The sequence below is a fragment of the Lactuca virosa genome, chromosome 5, assembly GCF_052849685.1.
Source record: "Lactuca virosa cultivar CGN04683 chromosome 5, Lactuca_virosa_CGN04683_v6, whole genome shotgun sequence".
Taxonomy (NCBI): domain Eukaryota; kingdom Viridiplantae; phylum Streptophyta; class Magnoliopsida; order Asterales; family Asteraceae; genus Lactuca; species Lactuca virosa.
The window spans coordinates 98,818,508-98,825,532 of record NC_136430.1 but is presented as its reverse complement, the minus strand read 5'-3'; positions in this window follow the sequence as shown (position 1 = coordinate 98,825,532).

Genomic DNA, 7,025 nt, shown 5'->3' with positions numbered 1-7,025 from the left:
ACTTCACCAGAACAATATATATGGTTAGTCTTTTGAGAATAGTATGTTTATGATTTATATTAATATATTGTAAGTTCTAATATATTAATATGGAATCATATTATTTAATTAGTATTGATCAAGAATTAATTTAGAATTAATTTAGTGATCAAAAGGAACTAATTAAATATGGACTATTATATATAGTATAGGCCAAGTTCATTTAGGTTAGGCTAAGCTTGCATGGATAGTCCATGGAGTTTTTAACCCATGGATCCTATGGAAATGAAAGGTCATGGGTATTAGGGTTTACATGAATGTAACCCTAATCCTCCATACTATATAAAGAGGTCCTTGGCACATGAAATGGCACTAGTGTGTGAGTACAAAGGGTGGGCCGATTTCTAGAAGTGCTTACTATTCTCTCAAGTTTTTCCAAGGTGTTTTTGGTGATTTGTGATTCCACTTGAGGCTTCAACACTATTGGGGCTAAGCTCTTAAAGTTCAAGACTTCAAGCTACATCAAAAGGTATGTCATCTAACTAGGCTTTTGTAGTATAGTTGCTTCATATCATGCTAGTTAGGATGAAACCTTGGAATATTGAATATTTGCATGTATAATAGAGAAAACATAGATCCAAGGTTTATAGGGTTGCATGTACACCATAGGAGTGTTAGAATGCTCAAAACCCATCAGAAATGCAGCCGGGTGCCCAACTCCTCATGAAATTTCTTCCAGAACCTAGACGTAAAACGCACATAACGATCTAAAATTATCGATGTTGGCACCCCGTTCCGTGCCACCACCTCTCGAACGTAGACCTCGGCCAATTCCTATACATAAGAGCTCTCACTTATAGCCATGAAGTGATGACTATTCGTCAACCGATCTACAATCACCCATATCTCATCGACACCCCGCGCAATCCTCGGTAACATGGTAATCAAATCCATGGAGATCTGTTCCCACTTCCACAGGGGAATCTCCAAAGGCTGCAACTGGCCATGGGGGCGCTAGTGCTCTGCCTTGACCTGACGACAGGTCAAGCATCTCTTGACTACCCATGCCACATATCTCTTCATACAGGGCCACCAATAATCCTTTTTCAAGTCCAAATACATATTGGTGGCCCCAGGATGGATCGAGAATCTCGACCTATGGGCCTCCTCCATCAAAATCCGTCGAGCTCCACTCGAATATAGCACCCATACCCGCCCACGGAAGGTCATAAGCCCCCGACTATCAGTCTCAAACTCAGAAATATGCCCAATCACCCGCTCTCTCTTACAGTTCTCTTGCCTTAAGGCCACCTATTGGGTCTCTCGGATGGTATCTAAGACTGGAGTCATCACCGTCATCCTCATACACACATCTCGGATCGGAGCGCTCGCTGCCCTACGACTCAGGGCATTGGCTACCACATTAGCCTTGCGAGGGTGATACAAAATCTCATAGTCATAGTCTTTCACTACATCCAGCCACCTTCTCTGTCTCATATTCAGGTTGGGTTGATCCATAAGGTATTTCATGCTCTTATGGTCTGTGTATATGGTACATCGGACACCATAAAGATAGTGGCGCCAAATCTTGAGGGCGAATACCACCGCCCCCAACTCCAAGTCATGGGTGGGATACCTCGTCTCGTGAGGCTTCAGCTGCCTCAACGCATATGCTATCACGTGCCCCCTCTGCATCAACACGGCACCCATCCCCTATATGGATGCATCACAGTAGACTACAAAGTCCATTACTCCCTCCGGAAGAGCTAACACTGGAGCTACACACAATCTCTGGCGAAGAGTCTCGAATGATGTCTGCTGCCCAGGCCCCCAAGTAAAGGTAACACCCTTTCTGGTCAATTTGGTGAGAGGAACGACAATCTTGGAAAAATCTCAGATAAACCTCTGATAGTAGCCTGCCAGGCCCAGAAAACTCCTGATCTCGGATGGGGATCTCGGCACCTCCCATCGCATCACTGCCTCAATCTTGGCCGGGTCGACCAAAATCCCATTCTGGTTAACGAGGTTTCCCAAAAACTGGACCTCTCGTAACCGGAAATCACACTTGGACAATTTGGCATAAAGCCTCTCCATCCTCAACACCTCAAGAATCTCCCGTAGATGCTCCTCGTGTTGTTCCCTAGACCTCAAGTACAGCAAAATGTCATCGATGAACACGATCACTGACCGATCAACCATGGGCCTACACACCCGGTTCATGAGGTCCATGAATGTTGCCGGTGCATTGCTGACCCCGCAAGGCTTCACCATAAACTCGTAATGCCCATAACGAGTCCGAAAGGCCGTTTTTTGGATATCCTCCACGCAGACTCTCATCTGATGATACCCAGATCTCAAACCAATCTTGGATAACCAAGACGCCCCCTGCAATTGATAAAACAAATCATCGATCCTCGGTGGTAGATAATGGTTGTTGACCTTCAGCTAGTTCAACTCCTGGTAGTCGATGCACATCCGGTGTGACCCATTCTTTTTCTTGACAAAAAGGATTGGCGCTCCCCACGGGCAAGCTACTCGGTCTAATGAAACCCTTCCCCAACAGCTCCTGGAGCTGCGAGGATAACTCATGCATCACGGGTGGCGCAAGGCGATAAGGTGCCTTGGCAATAGGCACCACCCCCGGAATCAGATCGATCCGGAACTCCTCCTGTCTCTCAGGAGGTACACCCGACAATTCCTCAGGGAAAACATCTAGGAAATCACATACTACGGGAACATCGGAAACAGAACTCGGCCTCTGAGTGGCAACCCGCGTATCCGTCACATATGCCAAAAAGCCCATGCATCCCTGCTGTAGACTCTGGCTTGTCCTGGCGGCAGAGCAGAAAGCTGATCTAGATCTAGTTCCCTCGCCATAAACGGTAAGTACTCCCCCACTAGGATCTTGTATGGTCACCATCTGACGCTCACAGTCAATCACGGCTCCAAACCGGCTCAGCCAATCCATGCCCACTATGACACAGACATCACCCATCGCTATCGGCACCAGATCTATTGGAAATTCAATACCGAAAATCTGTAAAAAAACACATCCCTGGTATACATCAGTGACAAAAACCGCATGCTCATCGGCTATAGAAACCCTCAGCGGTCAACTCAACGCCCCGCATCTAACACTAATGTGACGACTAAAGGATAAGGATACAAAAGATTGACTCGCACCCGAGTCAAATAACACCAAGGCAGGCACAGAATTCACACGAAAAGTACCTATATGAAACACAATATAAGCATAAACAAATCTCAAAATAACATGAATAAGGAGATACGTACCAGCAACAACGTCAGGTGCTGCGCAGACTACCTCCGTATTCAGCTGGAATGCCCTCCCACAAGCTCTCGAAGCCTCGGCCTTCCCTGGTCGGCCATCAATAACGCGCAAAGCAGTAGGAGCAGAAGCTTGGGCTGGTCCCTGAGTGAGGTGAGGACACTCGGCCTTCCGGTGGCCAGTCTGGTTGCATTGAAAGCAAACCGAAAATCCCTTGGGGCAGTCCTTCGCCATATGCCCCTTCTTGCCACATTTGTAGCAAATCCCTGCTCGGAAAGATCCCTCATGACTCTTGCCACACTTGCCACAACTGTGGCCCTTTTGTCCTCCTGCTCTCGTATCAGCGAGCTTAGCCCGCTTGGTCGCCGGCTGCGACTGCACTGGTCTCCTGTCCATCCCCTGAGACTCTCCATCCTCTCTAGTATGTATCTCTAGCTCAATCTCCCTCCTCCTAGCATTGGTCTATAGCTCAGCCAATGTCTAATATGATAAGTTCACCACAAACTCCTGAATATCTCATCTCAAAATGCTCAAGTATCGGCTCACACATGCCTGCTCCGTGGATACGTGCTCAGGGCAGAACAACGCCCTCTCATAAAACATCCTCGTAATCTATGTCACTGTTTATGTCTCTACTTGAGAGACAGAAACGCCTGGGCCAATCGTTCCCTCTACACCTGGGGAATGTACTCATCTCGGAATAACTGGGTGAACATCACCAAAGTCACTGCTGCATGGTCTGCAAGAGAATAATCAGTCGTCACAAACCTCCACCAATCCTTCACTCCCAAGCGAAGCTGGTTTAGCGCAAACCGAACCTTCAGGTCCTCAGGGCATGCACAAGTATAGAAACATCCCTCAATATCAGAAATCCATCTCATCGTGGAAATCGGGTCCTGGGTCCCGTCGAACACCGGTGGCTTCGTGTTGCTGAACCCTCTGAACAACAAGGGCTGCGGCGGCTGCGGCGGCAGCAGCCTTTGTGACAGCAGTGTATCGCTCGTCAAAAGTCTCAATCAATGTGGTCTTAATAGACCCGAACATCTCTGTAATGGCCTCCCTGATAGCTACGGCCACCTCCTCGAAAATGATCTTGTGGATCTCCTCGTCACTAGTATCACCACCCCTGGGTTGTTGCGGGTAATCACCATAGTCTCTCTGAAACACAAACACAAAATCATCAGGGACTGGCTAAAGCGCACACTCAATTACCTACCCCTACATGATCCTTAGCGTCCTAAGGTTCTTACTTGGGTCGCATACAGATCTGGTGCTTTCAGTAGTACGGGCCCAATACTACCTTCCACACCAACCCATAGTCGCCCTAAGTCCTCCTTGTAGGATCCTAATTCACAAGTATTCTATCCCTCACGGATATCAAACTACTCTCTCAGTATATTCCTCAAATGCACATCTAGGTATCTCTTGCTCCTTGACTCAAAACTCTCTCTAACAGATTCCTGCCATGTACCCCTACTTAGCACACACATAGAGCAAATAGCATATAATATCAACCAATAGCATCCCCCTAGGCCAAGGCATCATGAATCAGGCAACTCTAACTCTAAATTACTGAAATACCTAGACTATCATCTAGCATCCAACTCTAATATCTCATAAGTATCTCATCTCATAATATAAACAAGTAAAGGTATTTTGGGAAAATCATCGTTCGGGCTCTGGCTGATTGTACACACTGCTTCATCTCGTTTCCTCTTAAAAACTTTTACTCATTTAGAAAATCATTTCTTTTTATAAAATTCCTCAAATCCTCAGTTTGAGTCCATACATACCCGAGGGTACATCCGAATCCCTCAAACCAAGGCTCTGATATCAACTTGAAACATTCTAAAATTTCAAATAAATTTTTCATTTTTAAATCCACACAAAACACTGTTTAACATTTCTCAAACCCAATTTATAATTTTTTTCAACACAAGACATAAAATTGTTTGTCAAATATCCCAGAATCCTCAAAACACAAATCAACTAGCTAGTGCGTACAATCATGTCGGCGCCTTCCCGTAATCCAGAGATGTACCTGACACACATTTCACACAACACTGTAAACACAAAGCTTAGTGAGTTCCCCAAAATACCACACAAAAATAATTCGCCTCTCATGGTTGTAACTCGATAAGGACCCTTCGGTTATGTGTCTCAGTGAAGACCCTCCGGTCTCACAACTCGGGTTGGACCCTCCGGTCCTGTAACTCAGTGAGGACCCTGAGGTCTCACAACTCGATTTGGACCCTCTGGTCCTAGCTCAATAATGCACAGAATAATATACAACATAAATCACAAATACATAATGCATAATATATCACATAACTCAGTAATAGCACATAAGACCCTCTGGTCAATAGCTCAGACAAGACCCTTCGGTCACACAGTATTACCACTCAGGTAAGTATAGTGAGAAGACACACCTCGTAAGTAAAGAATGTACGTATCGTACTCAACGGTCGGTCTAGACTTCGCCTACATATATCATAATCATCTCTAATTAACAATTTATAATAACAAATCCAAAGATGTTAAGCTAACTCCTTTAGTAACTCTCGGAAAGGGTGAAAGACCATTTTACCCCTCCATGGTCTCCAAAGTCCACAACTTGACCAAACCCCAAAAGTCAACGGAAGTCAACGCTCAAGTCAACAGTCCATGTTGACCCAACTCGCCGAGTGCATCTATGCGACTCGTCGAGTTCCTTCTGTTCTCAGAAAAATCGGGAAAATTCAACTCAACTCGCCAACTTGTCTCACCAACTCGCCGAGTTTGTACAACGTCCAGGATAACGGGGAAAACCCTAACCAACTGGTCGAGTTCCTTCAGCCAATCACTCATTCAGACGCTTTTAAGCGAGACTAAGGCCCCAAACTCTAGATCTAGCCTTCTAAGGCTGAAATACCACGTAAAGTTGCAAGCTTTACGTCCACGCATGGCATTTAGGGCTACGTTTGCCAAAACAAAGCTCAACAAAAGGGTTTAAGGCATGGAAGCTGGCCAAAGCTTGATAAAGCTTGAGTTAATAACGTCCAAATCTGAAGTCTTAGCTTCAAGTTAAGCTCAAAACCAACAATGACTCAAGAAATGCTAAAAATGGCCATAAACTCTCTAATGGAGAGATCTAACAAACAAGTGATCAAGATAATGGCTTTTTACCTCCAAATGGCCGTCAACACTGAATAGATGCCGAATCCAAAGACTCCTTCTTGTTCCAAGCCTTTTACTCCTCAAGTTCCTTCAAGAAATGCACCAAAACACACACTCTTAGCCTCACTCTCTCTCACAGTGGAAGATAGCTCGATTAGGGTTTGTCTCAGGGTGATAAGGTGATGAGAGAGGCGAGATAGAGGGCTTAAGGTCCTTTAAATGGGGTGCAAACCCTGCAAATTAGGGTTTTCATGCTAAGCTCCAACTCGTCGAGTTGGGGTCCTCCAACTCGTCGAGTTGATTCTAAAATTAACACGGCCATCTCGATCTCTACTCGACGAGTTGGGGCCTCCAACTCGTCGAGTTACCCTGTCAAAATGAATATAAAACAATTTAAATTTATACCTGGGAGTCGGGATGTTAAAATTTCAGTGTCCACACTGTTGTGCTGAAACTTGGAAAATTCATAAATTCTTCGCATAAAGTTTGATTTAGACGTTCTCTATATGCAAGCTCTTACTTTTATGATTACTGTGACTTTCGTTTGAATAACTTAGACCAATAAGCAACCGATCTCTAATTCACATTTTAGGACACACTT